Source organism: Pyxicephalus adspersus, chromosome 5 (assembly GCF_032062135.1).
Source record: "Pyxicephalus adspersus chromosome 5, UCB_Pads_2.0, whole genome shotgun sequence".
Classification (NCBI taxonomy): domain Eukaryota; kingdom Metazoa; phylum Chordata; class Amphibia; order Anura; family Pyxicephalidae; genus Pyxicephalus; species Pyxicephalus adspersus.
Window position 1 is genome coordinate 87,376,808 of NC_092862.1, and position 17,830 is coordinate 87,394,637.

General features: G+C 38.8%; 1 protein-coding gene and 1 long non-coding RNA gene across 6 annotated transcripts in view; one reads left to right on the forward strand and one right to left on the reverse strand.

The window, feature by feature from the left end:
* The window catches only part of SLC12A7 (solute carrier family 12 member 7), a 198,807-nt gene that overhangs the window by 84,308 nt on the left and 96,669 nt on the right, over positions 1-17,830 (reverse strand). The window lies entirely within an intron of this gene.
* LOC140331219 (uncharacterized) overlaps positions 1-17,830 on the forward strand; it is a 91,838-nt gene that overhangs the window by 70,711 nt on the left and 3,297 nt on the right. The window contains exon 2 of the long non-coding RNA XR_011920893.1: positions 11,909-11,963. This is a non-coding gene — a long non-coding RNA (uncharacterized lncRNA). The remainder of the gene's footprint in view (positions 1-11,908; positions 11,964-17,830) is intronic.

Below are 17,830 nucleotides of genomic sequence, written 5' to 3' on the forward strand. Positions count from 1 at the left end.
TATATTTAACATGTATTCGGTGTATAAGACGCACCCACTTTTCCCCCCCAGTTTTGGGGAAGAAAAAGTGCGTCTTATAGTCCGAAAAATACGGTAGTTCTAGATCTCGCATTAAATACATTCTCCTTATAATTTATTTAGTGTACTTTAGGTATAGAACTTTTCCCTTAGTATGGTATTTGTAATTTAACCTCCCTAGCGGTTCATTTCTTTCCGGTTTTATATGTCTAAAAGCGGTACATTGTTTTTCATGAAAATTTACTTTACAGTATATTATAATAGTATGAGTATAATAAAGTTTGAAACACAAAATCATGTAAAAACAATAAATTGAATAAATTAAAAAAAATCTATATATTTAAAACAAAAAAAATACACTGTTGCACCCAAAGATTGTTTATGAATATGTAAATAGATAGGTATATGTATATAGATATACATACATACACACACACACACACACACACGTATGTGAGCGGGGATATATGCATATAGTACACTGTAGGAGATATCACAATAGTTAGACTGTATCTAAGTAACATGAAACAATACAGGAATGCAGGGCTAGGAATGTGAGGTTTAAACATTAAACCTGTTTTATCTTATTCTGGCCATATGGCCCTCCAAGTCCAGGACTTCACAGAAGTAACAAACAGATGATAAAACAGATCACCAGTAGGGCCTTCAAGGGGCAAAAAATCCATCAAGCCTGAGTCAGCAGAAGATGGAGGCATGATTGAACAGATGGGCTGGGGTGATGACCCAGCTGGACCTTTATGGACCCCTAAACATAGATTCAAGCTAGAGATTCATATATCAAATTTAGTGGGGAGATCCATCAAATTACATTAACCAATCCCAATCTACTGGAGTGTGTGTCAACTGATGGTCATCGTACAGAACACACCCACTTACCAATCCAAGAGCGTCAAGGATACCTAATGGGAATTAACTATGTAAAAATGGGAAAGGAGAGAATTCAGGTCTCTTGCTCTCTTGGCTTGCTTGCTGGCTCTAGCTTGCTGGTTCTCTTGCTTGCTCTCTTTGTCCTCTGAGGGTCTCCTTAGGTAAGCTGGTATGGAGTCCTCTTCTGAAGGAAGTAGGCTCCTGAGGTACCCATTAACCTCTTAGCAGGTAGCTAAAAGATTTTCCTGATTGTAGTCTTATGGGTGTCTATAGTATTACTGCATTACTTTGCCATTTTGTAATTACTGTATTGTGTACCAAGCATTATTAGAATATTACAGGGGTTTACTACTAATAACCTTATTTCCATGTGCTGTATATATTATTGATTGAAGTTCCTATATCTGTATATCAAACAATATTGCTGTGTACTTTGTTTCACCTTGTTTTCTTAATTAAACTGTTTGAATGACTAGCTATAATTTGTGCATGAACCTTCTTTTATTGAATATCTATATGCATTGATAGGGCATATAACATCCATATTTATGCAGATAAATATTCCAAAAATCAACATCACTCAATAGTCCGTACTCGACGCTTGTAGCATCTGCACAGTGAGTTTGGCTAAATTTCAAATGTCATATGTCAATATAAGGCAGGCTTCTCAGTGCCCAGTCTCTCCATCCAGCAGCAGTTATTCTGTCAAGGAAATCTTTGACATGTATGTACCACTTTTGTGCTCAGTCAAGAGAATTCATTTGTTAGAATATATCTCCCATCTATTATATGAACTTTTCTAACCTGACTTTGTGAAAAAAATCTCTTTATTAGACCCAGACCATTAAATCAACCTAAGTCTCTGGTTGATTTATTAACAAACCAATCACTAACATGTTTTTGGATTTGTCTCTAACCTTCATGATAATTGCATGTAAGTTTACATTTCTGTCATTTATTCCAATTGTATTCCCTAAATTAATCACTTATAAGGATTTCTTTTTTCACTTATTATCCATTATTTTTCTAGCTTGTTGGTCCCCAATCCTTGTAATTTTTTCTCTTCATTAGATCCAGGCCACTCAGTTCACCTAGGTTTTCCTTTATGGAGTATTCAATAACAAATTATTGACATTCAATTCGTCTTGTTTGTAACTTCAATAATATTTCATGCCTTCAAGTCCTTTTTTCTTTAGTAAATTATCCCCCCCTCCCATTACTTATTTATCATCCCCCCTCCCTTCTTTCTTCCCCTCCATACATACCAATTCTACAATACATTATCCATACCAATAAATTTGTAAATCCAAATTGCAACTCAGAACCAAATTGTCTCTCAAAATCAAGTAAGTGGTTTTATGAATATTAATAAATAATTTAGCAACTGATTCAATTCTATACCCACAACAGTGTGTATATATATATATATATATATATATATATATATATATATATATATATATATATCTCTCTATATCTCTTATAAGTTTAGGAGGATTACTTTCTTCAAATTTACTGAAACTAAGGTCTCAAATATGATAAATATATATATTAAGTTGCCACAGTCGTTGTTCTCATTTTTTTCTATATTATTATGACCAGGCTTGGCAACATAATTTAATGTCAGCTAAGAAACCATAACCTTTGGGGCCCTCAATTACAACTCTGATATTATAGGCTTTCATATCAGTTTGGGAATGTTCAGACCTGTTCCTGAAAATACATGGCTGTTAAACACTCATATAAGCCTACTTTGTACAGCTAGGCTTCTAGGATCATTTTCAGGCAAAAAAAAAAAAAGATTGCTAAAGACTGCACTTCTAGTCATTTGTTCGGGCATTTTTAAATGTATGAAAAATCTATGTCTTTTTTTTCTTTTCAAGGACTCATGAGTAATTTCCTGGCTTTAAAAAAAACCTATAAATACCTATAAACCCCTGCAGCAAAAAAGTATTAAACCCGTTACTCATTTTCTGAAAGGGTTAAAAATATGTGTAAAAACCTAGAAAAGAATTTATTGTAATTTATAAGATGTTTGTGTTTTGTGTAATTGTGGTAACTTATTTTATTTTTTTTTTTTTACAGGTTATCCCACAACGAAACGATGATTTCCACGGCTGCATTCATGACATGGGCACAGCCGTGGGACTCCTGACAGCGTGGGATCCCCAGGCACTAGAGGGCAAATGAGGACAAGTCAGCCCATTCCCCTTTAGTGCTGAATGGCTGAGAAAAGAGTAACCCTGACGACGTTTGAGCAGTCATCAGGGTTTCCCCTTTTCTCAGCAAACCATGGAGTGAAGCAATCAGCGGAGCTGAGGGAGCAATCAGGAGAACAGAGCTGTCAGTAGAGCTCTGCTGATTGTTCCTGTGGTCCTAGCGGAGCAATCTGCACTCCTGACAGCTCCCTCAGCTCTAGCGGAGTTGTGGCATGTGTTCTTGGATACAGAACACTTGCCACAGCTCCGCTAGGGCTAAGGGAGCAATCAGGAAAGTGGAGCTGTCAGAAGAAGAGCTCCGCTGATTGCTCTGCTGAGAAAAGGTAAACCCTGATGATTGCTGAAGCACCATCAGGGTTTCCTTTTCTCAGCCATTCAGCACTAGCGGTGAATGGGGAGACTTGCCCTCATTTGCCCTCTAGTGCATGGGGATTCCACGCTGTCAGGAGTCCCACAGCTGTGGCTCATGTCATAAATGCAGCAAAACACACACATCTAATAAATTAAAATTAAAGTCTCATGTTTTTACACATTTTTAACCCTTTCAGGGCACGAGTAATGGGATTTATGCACCCCTGTACTCATTCCCCAGGGTGGGGTGGCGGAGACCCTGGAGTCCCTTTATTAAAAGGGGGCTTCCAGATTCCAAAGTCCTGTGAAAAACGCCTATAAAAGCCTCTATTGTTTTTAATAGAAGCTTTCCTGTAAAAGCCTTCATTGATGTTTGTAAGTGTTTAAAAACATGGAAAAAGCTCCTATTGAAATCAATGGGGGCATTTTCCAGCGTTTTCCCGCATTTACCCTGAGTTTTAATTTTTAAAACGTTGCAGGGAGCATTATTTATAACGCTCAAAAACGTGGTTCAAGAAAAGGCCCTGGTGTAGATTAAACCATTGGAATGCATAATAATTAAACGCGGAGGAAAACATCCGTGTAGATTCAGCCTAAAGCCTACAAAAGCCTGCACAAAAAACAGACCACTATGTTTTCATTTAAACTGTTTTTTTACAAGGCAAATTCAAGCTTTTGCGGGCTCTAAAAATGCACACAGAAATAATGCAGTATTGCTTTATGCCAAAATCAAACTAATGGATTTTATATTTTATACACTAAAATTAATGGAAAAACAGGAAAAAAATATGTAGTTTTTATATAGTATAACAATGTAGTTTTTCTAATATATTTGCACACACAAAAAAACCAAAATCTACATTTGAGATATATATTGGGGTTTATGTAATAAAACCTCACTTTTTTACCTATAGACACCTAACCCCTAACACTATAGACACTTGACCCCTAACAAATATTAGTTGGTTTACAAAATAGAAAACATGATTAAAAAGAAAAAGAGTTTTGGCAAAAAGTAGGAGAGTAGTCAGCAGTCTGTAGAGAAAAGTCTCTTTCCCATTATGGCTGAGAATTGTCCAGTCTGAAGGCAAAAGAAATGACTGTAACCAGGACTACTGTAAAACAGAGTAGAAACTTTAGAGGACTCAAAGCAGAGGACCAAAAACCACCTTCTGCTATGTATGTATTGGTGGATAAGACCAGGAAGGGATTACACAAGGGCACTATATATATAAAAAGTATATCAAAACAAAGAAACTGTCCCAAGTACAAAATCAGTTGTCTATAATCCTTGGGATTGTGTTGTTGTTACATTTGTAGAATTTGTGTGACCATGTACTAGTCTAGAAAAGAGCACCCCAACCCTTCTCTTCCCTTAGTTACTTTGGAAATACATCAAGTATGGTTGTCTGATGAGTAGTCAATTCTGGTGACCAATGAAGTTATGTCAGTCCTGGTGGGTAGAGCCTGTATTGAAGCCCACAATTCAGTTACTTTGGTATTAGGTCCTGCCTGAAGACCCATTGGTTTGTAGAAGTACACATTATTGCATTGCTAGTATTTCTAGCAATGTTCAAAAATCAGTCTATACGTATGGAATTTCTCTTTTACAATTATTTTGTAATGCAAATGTCCAAAACGCAATCTAAAAAGAAAATTTTTAGTCTCACAATGCAGACCATTCACTGCAATATCTATATAAAAAAAAAATTAAAAACAGAATGGCTTTGAATATGAAATGTATACTGGAAGCATTAAAATTAGAGAAATTCAGCCAATGACTCAAAGGGGCCAAGTTTCCATGCAAGTGCTCTCTTGCCCACTATCCAAACTTAACCACTTCCCATCCCAAAACTCAAAGGAATGAAGTGTGGGAAAAAAAGTGGTAGTGTAAAAGAGAGGCAGAAGAGCAGTAGTGGCTGAAAGATAAAGAGAGCAAAAAAGGATGCTTCCCTACAAGGATAACAAGTGGCACACTGTATAAAATAATGGTTTGGTGTGCAAAACCCACCATATTTCAATTTCACATATGATCAGTTTCAACAGCATCAGGCAAATGTAAAACTCTTAAAAATCATTACAACAGAAATCAAGCATTCTAGCAAAATCAAACATAAAAAAAAATTACTTCTCCACTCTTTAAACCAAAAACTATACTATATACACAGATTTTGCTTTTAATCAAAGCAGATTTTTTGTTCTTCACAAACATTACTTTAGCGCAGTGGTGCCCAACCTTTTTTCATCCGGGGACCACTGTTGACATTGGGGTAAAACTTGTGGGCCACAATGCAAACAAACATTAAAGATGTATGTTTAAAACTAGAATAGTTTTAATTTAAAATTGAGTTAAATTTAAAATGTTTATAGTTCCTGTAACATACATGCACCAAATAAAAGAAAAGACAAATCTAGAATCTCTGCAATTGATACTTCCATAGAAAAACAATTCATGTGTCACAAAGCCAACGGGTACATGTTTTTACTACTACATCTTCAGGGCCCCACATCTCCCCATTCCTGGAAAATTAGGGTATAGGTGGCCAGCTATGTGGGTATATAGTTTTTCTCATCTTGTGATGGTGCTGCAGCAATAAAATTGGGGAGAAATTGGGGTTCACAGAAGGTTAATGGCCAGCTATGTGTAACAGGCAGCATGTCAGCTGCTCAAGTCCCTCGCACCACAGTGTCTGCAAATCAGACTGCAGGCGACAGTGAGCAGTACTGAGCCCCTCCCCCTAGGCAGGGTTCTATGGCATGAGGAAAGGGTAACTACAACATGCAAACTCAATTTGGGGACCTTGGTCTTGAAAAAGCCCTCCTTAATGTGAAAATATCCCCGATTATCGTTAGGATTTTATACTTTGTGCACCTAACAAGTTGCCAGATACGAGGGCCTAAATTTGGTTTAGTAGCAGCTAAGGGTCCCCTGCAAATTTCACATTTCTATGACAATCCGTGAAGGAGATATAAGGATTAATGCATGGGGATAATGACAGTTGCATGAACACAATTCCAGCAGCAGCATGAGAGCTGTGTCTATCCCACAGTACAATGTGGGCGGGTAGCAGCTGTCTCTCTTGGCACCACAATCTTGATAGAGAAACTTAGGAGATTCAGGCGCCCCATCCCCCCCAAGACAACGAGCAGAGGGGGAATCAGGAAAGGGCTGAATATGAAAACTCAGGCTGTAGGTTGGGCACCCTTGCTTTAACGTATTGCCTAACACTTGTGAAACACTTAACTCCAGGTTGTTCAAGTCCAGGTCTGATGGGTAACCCCAATAACTAGCAGGAGAGCTGAAACTTTGCATGTCAGAAGAAGCGGGCTAGACTTGGATGGTGTCGAAAGCAGACATGATCTGCTCCCACTCTGGCCTGCTTTTACCGACGTGCAATTACAGACATTCCTACCTTCAAAAGATGGGCAGACAAAAGAAGCAGAGGAACTCTTGCTACCATAAAAATCATCCCTATAACGTTATTTTCCTTTGGTAGCTCCAGATGCCCAGTGGCTGGACAAGATGGTGCTGTCACCCCCAGCAAATCTTCCAGAGCCCCCTTGGTAGAAGCAGTGAATGTGGCAACACTGGCTTCGGAGACATGGAGATTCCAAGGAATGACTGGCCTCCTGGAGTTTAACTTACCTACATGGCTCATCATACACCAATGAGTGCCCCTTTGTGCACCATTTATAAGGATGGTACGCGCCCCCCCTACAGCTTAGAGAAGTCCTAAACCACAGGGCACTATACCCGACATGTCACTCTGGCAAGAGTATGTCCACAAATGCCCACTAGGGAAAACTTCCGTCATCTTGTCACGGAGGTCTAGGAAACCTGCAAGGCTAAAATACATGCTCTGCGGGCTGACTTGCTTAACCTGGCGGGTAAAAATGATTCGGTGGATGTAGATTTACAATCAGCTAAAACCCAGAAAAAAAAGGTTGCCTCTCAAGCCTCCACCATGCAAGACCTCCAGCTTTATTTTGGGGACTTAGACAACAAGGGATGCAGTAAAAATATCAGAGTTATTTGTCAGATGCCACACCACAACCCTCTGATTTAAAAGCTGTGCTCCAAGCCATATTTAACAAAATATTAGGTCGCCCGACCACAGACGCTAATAAACTACACTGGTTTATAGCTTCTGGGCCCCCTTGGACACCTTCCAGACAACAGGATATTGTATGCAGAGTGCATGACTTTGTCCTTAAAGAAGAAATAATGCAGATCGTTTAGAACATGCCATCAATTGAGTTTCACAGTGCTATGATACAGCTGTTCTCGAATATTTCATGGATGACTATCAAGCATTGATAGGCCCTTCAGTCAATAGTCAACCATCTCAGAGCGGAGTCTATTACATACCGCTTTTTGTTCACCTTGACAGCCTGAAGATTTGCCTTGTTCCTGCTCTACTCTCAATCTCTCTTGCCCTTTCATTCTAGGCTGGGACCCTCTACCCATTTTCAAAGCTCAAGACACAGAGTGGCAAGTGTCTGTGCATGAGGATGTCTGCTGACAGGCTGCCTCTTCTCATTCTAACAACCTGAAAAAGACCAAGTCTGGGATTGAATCACCAACACCTGCCCTAGTATGCATTTCTTACTCCAATGAAGCTTTTAACTTACTGGAATATGCATACTGATTGTTTATATTAAGCAGCAATACCTAGGAGACATTTTTGAACAACTCAAATAATTGGAATACATTATTTCTTTGGCTCCTTGTATTACCTACATTTATTTTCTTGAGCCCCTGTCAACAAATAACCATCACAATATTTTTTCAGTTAACTATTCTCTGAGTCAGCCTGCATCTATTCTTTTACAAAAAATCACGAAACCAAAATCAAACATCAAGGAGCATATTACAAGAAAAATACTTCTTAAAAAGAAATAAAAAAAAACAAGTCAGTCATTCAGCATTTTAAACAATAAAAGAAAATGCCAATTGGCTGTTACAGCATAGCAGTATTTAAGATCCAATATAAATCACCAATACAAATGTTCCTTCAAAACAAAACAATATAAAATTAAGAGAGAGTTAAGAAATAAACACACATGGTTAAGCTTACTTCCTAATAAAAATTAAAAAAAAAAAAAAGGAAAAAGGGAAAAAGAAAAATAAAAGAATAAAAAAAATAAATAAATGTCCTGTTATAATTATTAATAACAAATACGCTCAAATATGGAGAAGGGAAAAAGTTCTTGGAGACGGCAAAAAATCTAACCAGGGCTGCCATATACCCAAAAACGTGTCATGAGAATCATTAATAATATCTGTAATCTTTTCATCATTGCCCCATGCATTCAATTTTTAATCAACCATAAAGTTCAACACAGAAGTCTTCCACGCATGTGCAATAGTCTGCTTGGTAGCCATAAATATAGGAGAAATAAGAATCAAAAATTTTCTGTCAACAGTAGGCAAAGAAACATGAAAAAAATGCATGTTGTGGGTCTTTAGGTAACATATTCCCCAGTACAGTATAAATCATATGATATACTCTTATCCATAATCTAGATACTTTAGGGCAGAGCCACCAAATATGGCCCATAGTACCTTTCACATTACATCCCCTGAAACAATTTGGTGACACAGTAGGTAATGCGTGTGCTATGCTAGCTGGAGTAAGACACCATCTCAAAAGGATTTTTTATAGGAGTTTTCCAGAGCAAGGACATTTCTAGAGGATTAGGATATAGCTAACCATAAATTTGAAGTATCTCCTTCCGAGAAAACTATATTAAGTTCCTTTTCCTTTGCTGACAGGTAAGATAACGATTTATTAAACCATGCATTGACAATAGATGCATATAAAAAAGAAATGGCCCCCACTGTAACTGGTTTATCCTTACATAAAGGTTCAAATGGCAAAATAGTTAAAGGCTGTAAGTTACCAAACAGACTTTTAAGAAAATGCCGAATTTGCAAATAATGAAAAAGTTCCTGGTTGGGAATATCATATTTCTCTTAACCCCCCTAGCGTTCTAATTCTGGCAGTTTTTTGATGGAAAAACTGATCCTATTTTTTTGCATAGAAATATTTGCTTATATTGTGGGCCTGTAATTCTTACGATTAACTCCCCGGTATAATAATTATATTTATTTATTATATTATAATCTAAATTATAATATAATACATCATATTACATTATAATTATAAAAAATAATGAAATAATAGACCACAACAATGTAATTTATCAAAAAAAAATTATCAAAAATTTCTTACTGAAATTTTCCAAACAAGGGTGCAATATTGTTGACAAATATTAATATAAACTAAATACAGATTTTAGAAAAAAATATTTTTATTTTTAGTAGACATCCTGGGTGTGGTGGATTTGGAAGCAGGGTGCTGCACAAAGTCCAACATCACAGTCAGGACAGTAGAACCTGGTTTCTTTGCGTTTCTTCCTTCCTCTGTCATCGGTCTTTGAGCAGCAAACCACGCACATCCTTGTAAGGTGCCGCCTTTTTCTTGGTTGGTGGGATGTATTCAACGAAGTGACGACCGGTCAGGCGTTCTGGGTTGACGACGGTGGAAGCACGACGTCCAGGTCTATTCATAGCCACTGATGGTGTTTAGTGGTTCTCGAATATGGATTCGGAAACTTGCAAAATGAAGTCTGAATGATTCACAGGCCTCTATTTTTTTGTACAGATTGTAGGCATTCCATAGGCACTGCTCAACTAAGCTGGAAATTTTGTAGAATCATCTGAGACACTGTGGCACAGTGGCAATCATTTTATTCTTGGACCAGTACCACTTCTGCACGAGTTTGCCCACAACTCTCTGCAGGATCACCAAGCCCAAAAACAGCCAAATGTCATCCTTGGTCACAGGTTCCCACTTTCTGCTTCTTGCAAACCTCAGGTGTGGAGCACCTTGTTGTTGTCCAGCATACCTGCATAAAACAATAGTGTGGTGAAGGTTGCAAGTAATATGTTTGCAAACACAGAGCAGCATATATGTTGTCATAAAAAATAAAAAAAAGCAAAAAAATTCAAAAAGTTAGCAAACACAAAGCAGCATACATGTTGGCATACATTTTTTTTTTAAAAGTTAGGAAACAAAGAGAAGCACATATGTTGGCATACAACAAAATTAAACAGTTAGCAAACACAAAGCACCATACCTGTTTGTCCCTGCAACAATTTTTTCGATAACTTCATCGGTCAAAAACAACTTAAGGTATGCAAGGGGGTTGTGGCATTCAGCCTAAATTTTCATCCTAGGTGCGCCGGTAAATGGAAATCTTGGCAGTGCTGCCTGGTCCGCATTAGGGTCAATGGAGCGCCATGTGCGCACATCACTGACCTGGTTCAGAATCATCGCTCAGTTCACTTTCGCTGTCTGATGACAAATTTCCTGGTGAATCACTATCGCTCGATTCCACAAGGGACTCCAAATCGCTATCGCTGCTTTCAAATTCCTCCAAAACAGCACTTGCACCAGCAAGATGCCTTTTGAATGCCATGTGGTCTCCAGCAATCAGTCAGGAACAATCAAAGTCAAAGACAAAGTGATGAAATGATAAATTCAGGAAGTGATTTATAAGTCATCAAAAGGTCAGATCAAGGTCAGGGCTAATAGTGGGCAAAATGTAAATCAGGGCACTGGGAAATGATGCTTGATTCACTAAAATATGTATTTATACTTTTATTTTGTGTTTTTATGAGTTTTGTACTGTAAAAAAAATTTAAAAGCAGAATACATAATAATCTGCTTTTAAATTTCCCATCCCCACAATCCATCACTCCACCGCATCACCCGGAAGATGTCACATCTTGCCGTGTGATGCGATGGGGATGTGCCCGCCCTGCTCACTCCTCTAGATCAACTAACGAAGCTGCTCGCATCACCCGGAAGCTGCGAGCGTCAGATCTTCCGGGTGATGCGAGCAGCTATAGTAAATTCCGAGAATTTACTATTCCGAATTCTTGGAATTTTCTATTGCTGATCACATCACCAGTTAGATGTGATGCACAATGCAGAAATCCTCCGTGGCTGGGACCCGGGCAGCATTTAAAAGCAGATTACTTAGTAATCTGCTTTTAAATGTCCCGCCCAACCACCCCCTCCGACAGACAGGCGTCCCGGCACCACAGCGGGATCGTACAATCGCCGCTGGAGCACAGGTAAGAGGGGCTTCCAAAGTTACCCCCAGTGTGACTACTCTTTTTAATTATTTCAGGTCTTCAGCCTTCCCAGTACTAATATGTTGCAAGCACAAGTGGTTGAAAGGGGTATATGTATTAGCGAGTATCTCATAAACTGTTCTCTCCCCACCTTGGAGCAATTTGCAATAGAATAATTGTGCAATAATATTACACAAGGCCCCAGATGGCTTCTTGTAAAGTTACTAGAAGAGCTTTGTATCCAAGCTGCTACAGCATATGACAGCATTTTTTTTCATTTTTGTAGGTATCCATTGTCCCTTGCTCCATGCTTCATTCCATTCTGGTGTTCCCTAAACCAGGTAAGAACCCTCAAAACCCAGATAATTACCACTCAATACAGATCCTAAAATCTTTACTAGAATCCTAACCACAAGGCTGGGCACATACCTGCCCACCATAATATTAATGATAAAGTTGGGTTCATTGCAGCACACTAGGCAGGTGATAACAGCAGGCACACAATTGATGTCATAGATACATTTGACAAACCGGACAGGGAAGCGGTAGTTTTAGGTGTGGACGCAGAGATGGCATTTGATCGACACAGCTGGCCCTTCGTGATGCAGACATTAACACTGCTATACAGATGCCATATCCCCACTGCTGAAGTTACATATAGGTATTATAGTAAGTCAGGTTGAAAAAAGACATGTCTATCAAGTTCAACCACTACGGAAGTGAACATATCCCAGATATAAAACCTCATAGACAGTTGGTCCAGAGGAAGGCAAAAAAAAAAAAAAAAAAACAGGTACAATTTGCTTCAACAGGAGAAGAACATTCCTTCCCGATTCCATGAGGCAATCGGATGTTCCTGTGATCAACAGTCTCTGTTATCTTTACTTTAAAGCCTTAATACCCAGTTATATTCTGTGCTTCTAGAAAAGCATCAAGCTTTCGCTTAAAGCAATCTATAGTAGTTGGTGAATCTACTTCCTGAGGGAGCCTATTCAACATTTTCACAGACCTTACAGTGAAGAATCCCTTCCTTATCTGGAGCTTAAACTTCTTTTCCTCCAGACACAAACAGTGCCCTCTTGTTCTTTGCAATCTTAAAGTGAATAGTTTGGAAAAAAGTTCTCTATATGCACCCTTTATATATTTGAACAGAATGATCATATCCCCCTCTTAAACGTCTCTCCTAAAGGGAGAATAGATTCAGGTTAGCTAATCTCTCCTCACAGCCGAGTTCCTCTTTCCCTTTATTATTTTAGTTGATCTTCACGACACTTTCTCCGAATCCACAATGTCCTTTTTGTGAACATGCCCAAAACCGGACTGCATATTCCAGATGTGGTCTGACCAATGCTTTGTACAGGGGCAAGATTATGTCTCCATCTCTGCAGTCTATCCCTCTTTTAACCGCCCTGGCGGTACAAATAATACGTATTTTTAAATGTAAAAGTGGTAGATTTAAAAATACTCATTTTTAATGTCCTGCCTGGTCCTGCCTACCTGGTCATGCAAGGGAGGCAGATGCCGGGCATTGCTGGAGGACGGCGCTGGAACGTGGGAACCAGGTAGGACTTTAAAACTCCATGGCAATTCCACCCAGAGTGTGGTTCAGGTTTACTGCTTTTGGCACTGAAAATTAGCCCCGAGCCATACTGGGGAATAACGCCAGAGAGGTTAATACAAGAAAGTACTTTGCAAGCTTTTGATATAGAAGCTTGGCATTGCATGCTGTTAAGTCTATGATCTACCAGGACTCCCAGATCCTTTTCCATTTCTTACTCCCTCAAATGTATTCCCCATGGACAGGTTAAAGCATGCATGTTAGCCCCCAAGTGTAAAACCTATTATTTATCTATAATATATGTAATTTGCCATTTGGCTGCTCAATCAAACAGTACATCCAGGTCTGATTGACTATATGAATTTATTTCCATTACATAGTTTGGTGTCATCTGCAAAAACAGAAATGGTACTTTTAATCCAAAAATCTATATCATTTATAAAGAAGGTAAACAGTAAAAGGTCCCAACACTGAACCCTGGGGTACACCACTAATAACCTTAGACCATTCAGAGTATTCAGATTCAGAGTTCAGATTAATAATCACTACTCTCTGGATGCAGTCTTTAAGCCAGTTCCTTATCCATTTACAGATTGACTTTTCTAAACCTATTGACCCTAGCTTGCATATTAACCATCTGTGGGGTACGGTGTCAAATGCTTTAGCAATCTCCAAGTACACTATACCAACTGCTACTCCACTGCCTACCTGTTTACTTATTTCCTCATAAAAAGGGAGTAAATTTGTTTGACAGTTTCGGTCTTTCTTGAAGCCATGCTGACTATCACAAGGACCTTTCCAACTGTAGATGTTAAACTAACCGGTCTGTAGTTACCTGGTAAATACTCTGCTCCCTTTTTGAAGATAGGAACCACTTTGGCCTTATATCAATTCATTGGTACCATGCCAGGGATTAAAGAGTCTCTAATAATTACAAATAATTGGCTTTGAAAAAACTTAGCTCAGCTCTTTGAGGACATGTGGATGTAATCCATCGGGTCCTGGTGCTTTGTTAACGTTAGTTAGTTACTCAATCATATCAATGTTAAGCCATTGTGACTCATTTTAGGCAGTGACATTGCTATTATGAATTTGGACTTGAGCTCTGCCATTTTCCTTTGTGAACACAGAGCTAAAAAAAAAGTGTTTAGTAGATCTGCTTTTTCTTTATTCCCAGTTAGCAACCTAGAGACATCTTTTAAGGGTCTACATGTTCAGATCTGGTCTTTTTGCCAATAATATATTAAAACACTTTTTGGGGGGTTTGCCTTATTTTCCTTTGCAATCTCTCATTTTGGTGTTTTGCATATTTTATTTCCGTTTTACAATTTTTCTTATATTCCTTATAGTTTTCAACTGATGAAGGTGATCCTTCATTTTATATTTCCTGAATGCCTTTTTCATGTTCTTTATGACTTTTTTTAACATCAGTTGTGAGCCACATAGGTTTTCATTTTACCCTCTCATTACCTATTGGAATATATTCTCAGTGTGTTTGTGTAGAACAGACTTGAAACATTCCCATTTCTGTTGTGTGTTCTTTGAGAACAATATTGTCTCCCAGTCAAAGTCACAGAGAGCGGCCCTTATTAATGGAAAATTTGCTCTCTTAAATTGAATGTTTTTATCTTCCCTGTTTTTGCTTCCAGTTTACAGCTTACATTAAATAATATGGTCACTGCTGTCTAGATTCTCTTTTATTTGCACATTTATTATAAGCTCTGCATTGTTAGAAAGAACTAGGTCCAGCAGAGTATAATTTCTAGTTGGGGCTACTATTAACTGTACCATAAAAGTATCTTATATTAAATTCATAACTTTTCTCCCTTTTGCTGTTCCTATAGTGCCATTACTCCAGTCAATGTCAGGGTATTTAAAATCTCCCATGATTAAAACATTAGCACTGGGGGGCCTATAGGAGACTCCAATAATTGTGTATTATGCATCTCCACATTCAACTCCACCCATAATTTCTCCACCTCATCACATGCTCCATCAAAAATTTCTTCTTTCACATTCATATCATCACTTCTCACACACAGACACCACCACCTTTATGTTTGACTCATTATGAAATAGAGTATACCCAGGAATATTGACAGCCCAGTTATCTGAAGAACAATGCTAGGATTCAGCAATACCATCACAGTTATAATGCTCTTCATTCAATAAAGAGGAACTAAATAAAAAAAAAAATCACTAACCTTAAATCCTGCAGAGAAGTCCGATCACTTTGGGAGTGTCCTGCATCGGGTCCCAGGCCGTCCTGGAGCCGGCACTTCAGGCGCTGCCATTTTCGTCTTCTCTTCCAGGTCCTTCATCCTACGTCACCCGACCCAGATGCGAGATCGGATGACGTAGGATGAAAAACATTTGCTTATCTCGCTGCGCATGCGCGAGATTGGCAAATTTTTCTCTTTGCGCAAAAAGGCTTCTTCTGCGCATGCTCAAGATGCTCGGGCATGCGCAGAAGGGGCGCCCAAGAGCCTTCTGGTATGCCTGACGTAGGTATCTGTTGGGTTAGCACAAGTTTATTTAATGTGAATTATGTCTCACCAACAATAATGCTTTACCAGTATATACTGGTATATGTATACCATATATGAGGTCATCCTAAAGGAATGCAGCATATCCTTTAACTGATATCCTTATAAGGTAAAATACTGGTTTTAAGCTGCGTACACACTTGCAATTTTTGTCGTTGGAAAGGATCTTTCACGATCCTTTCCAACGACAAGGGAGTGCACGATGCATGAACGGTGCTGTACATACAGCACCGTTCATGCTCTATGGAGAGGGGAGGGGGAGAGCGACGGAGCGGCACCCTGCTGCGCACTCTCCCCTTCCCTTTCATTAGGATCGGCTGTCGTCCATCGTCCGTGGATCCGGCAGGTCGGTCGTCCGGACGATGGACGACACCGACTGTACACACGGCAGATTTTCGCCCGATAATTGGCTGATGCCGATTATCGGGCGATAAAAATCTGACGTGTGTACGTAGCTTAAGGGATGATCATTGGTAAGTACTGGTCAAACAATGGCCATTGTCTTAGTTCCTGAATAGTTAAAAACACAGTGCCATTCCTAATTACCTAGTCTTGACCAGAACTAACTGGATGCAACATGTTTTTTGATCATCTGCCAAGTTATTGATTTCCAGCAGAATCTTTGGGTGAATTCAGTTTTCTTCCGCAGCTAAGTATCTTTTGTTACAGCCTATTAATTGTTATTGCATTGTTTTGTCTATTTATCTTATTATTAAATAGTAGAATTTTTCAAGTCTTTGTGTTATCTCTCTTCGTACACTTCAAATTCAACCCAATAATATTTGCATAAACTGTCACAAATTATATTCGTGACATAACAGTATCCCGGGAGGCTTTGCGCTCCCATTCATTCTCAACTGCCTAGGAGGCCAAAAATTAAGGGGCGTTGCTACCACCTTTTTTTTTTTTCAAAGGGTGTTGAAAAAAAAAATGAATTTTTACTTTTCATAAAAGCATTGTCCACCCCTTTTATGTAAAGTGTCATTTCTGAGTTTAGAAACGCTTTAACCCCCCTGGCGGTTTTCCCGAGTGTGGCTCGAGGAAAAAAAAAAATGCAAAAAGCAGTAACCCCGAGTCACACTCGGGGTAGCTAAAAACAATAAAAAAAAAAAACACACTTATCTTGTCCCATCGCGTCCTCCAGCGTTGTGCCTGACAGATCTTATCCTCGGGCGGCGTCCTCTTCTTCGGATCTTCAGCCGGCGAGTGCAGTGACGTTCCTGGGGTTTCCCCGATGACATCTGTGCATGCGTTGGTGTGTGCGGGAGGCGCGGCAGGAAATTCAAAAAATTTTGTAATGGAACAAATTCAATACAAAATAGCTGTATTGAATCCAATACAAAGTAATCATGATATATATATCTCTATATCTATCTATATATCTATATCTATATCTCTATCTATATATCATGCTACTGTACAGTTATATTACAGATTTCTGTATTTTTATGCACCTTTAAATAAAAACAATCTGTTAAACAAAGTTTATTAATAAATTTATTAAAATTATTTATTATTGGACATATTTTGGCCTACATGTAAAATCAAATTTTCATGCAAAACAATGTTACGCTTTTTGCGTAAAAAAACGGACAGAATTAGAACACCAGGGGGGTTAAGGCTTCCAACTCCCCTATTTTGTTTGCCAGACTTCTAGCATTGCTGAACAGGCTCTTTAAACCACTGCTGCATTTACCAGCACTGTTTGCCAAATACTTTTGTTTTTCAGTACAAATAGTACTGTGCAATCCAACGTTTGTGTGTAACATGGAAAGCTCCTTATATTTATTCCTCCCCACAACTATCCCCAATCCACTAGTGACTGACTACTGTCTGACCTTTCTGTTACCTTATTTAACTGTCCCACCCCCTCTGTCCTAGTTTAAATATCCCTCCACCACTCCCCTAATTCTTTCCCCTAGCACAGCAGACCCCCTTCCATTTATGTGCAAATCATCTCTTGCATATAGGTTGTACCCCAATGAAAAGTCAGCCCATTGCTCCAAGAACCAAAACCCTTCCCTTTTACACCAGGACTTAAGCCATGTGTTTAGCTGTCTAAGCTCCCTCTGCCTTTGGTGCGTTGCACATGCCACGGGCAATA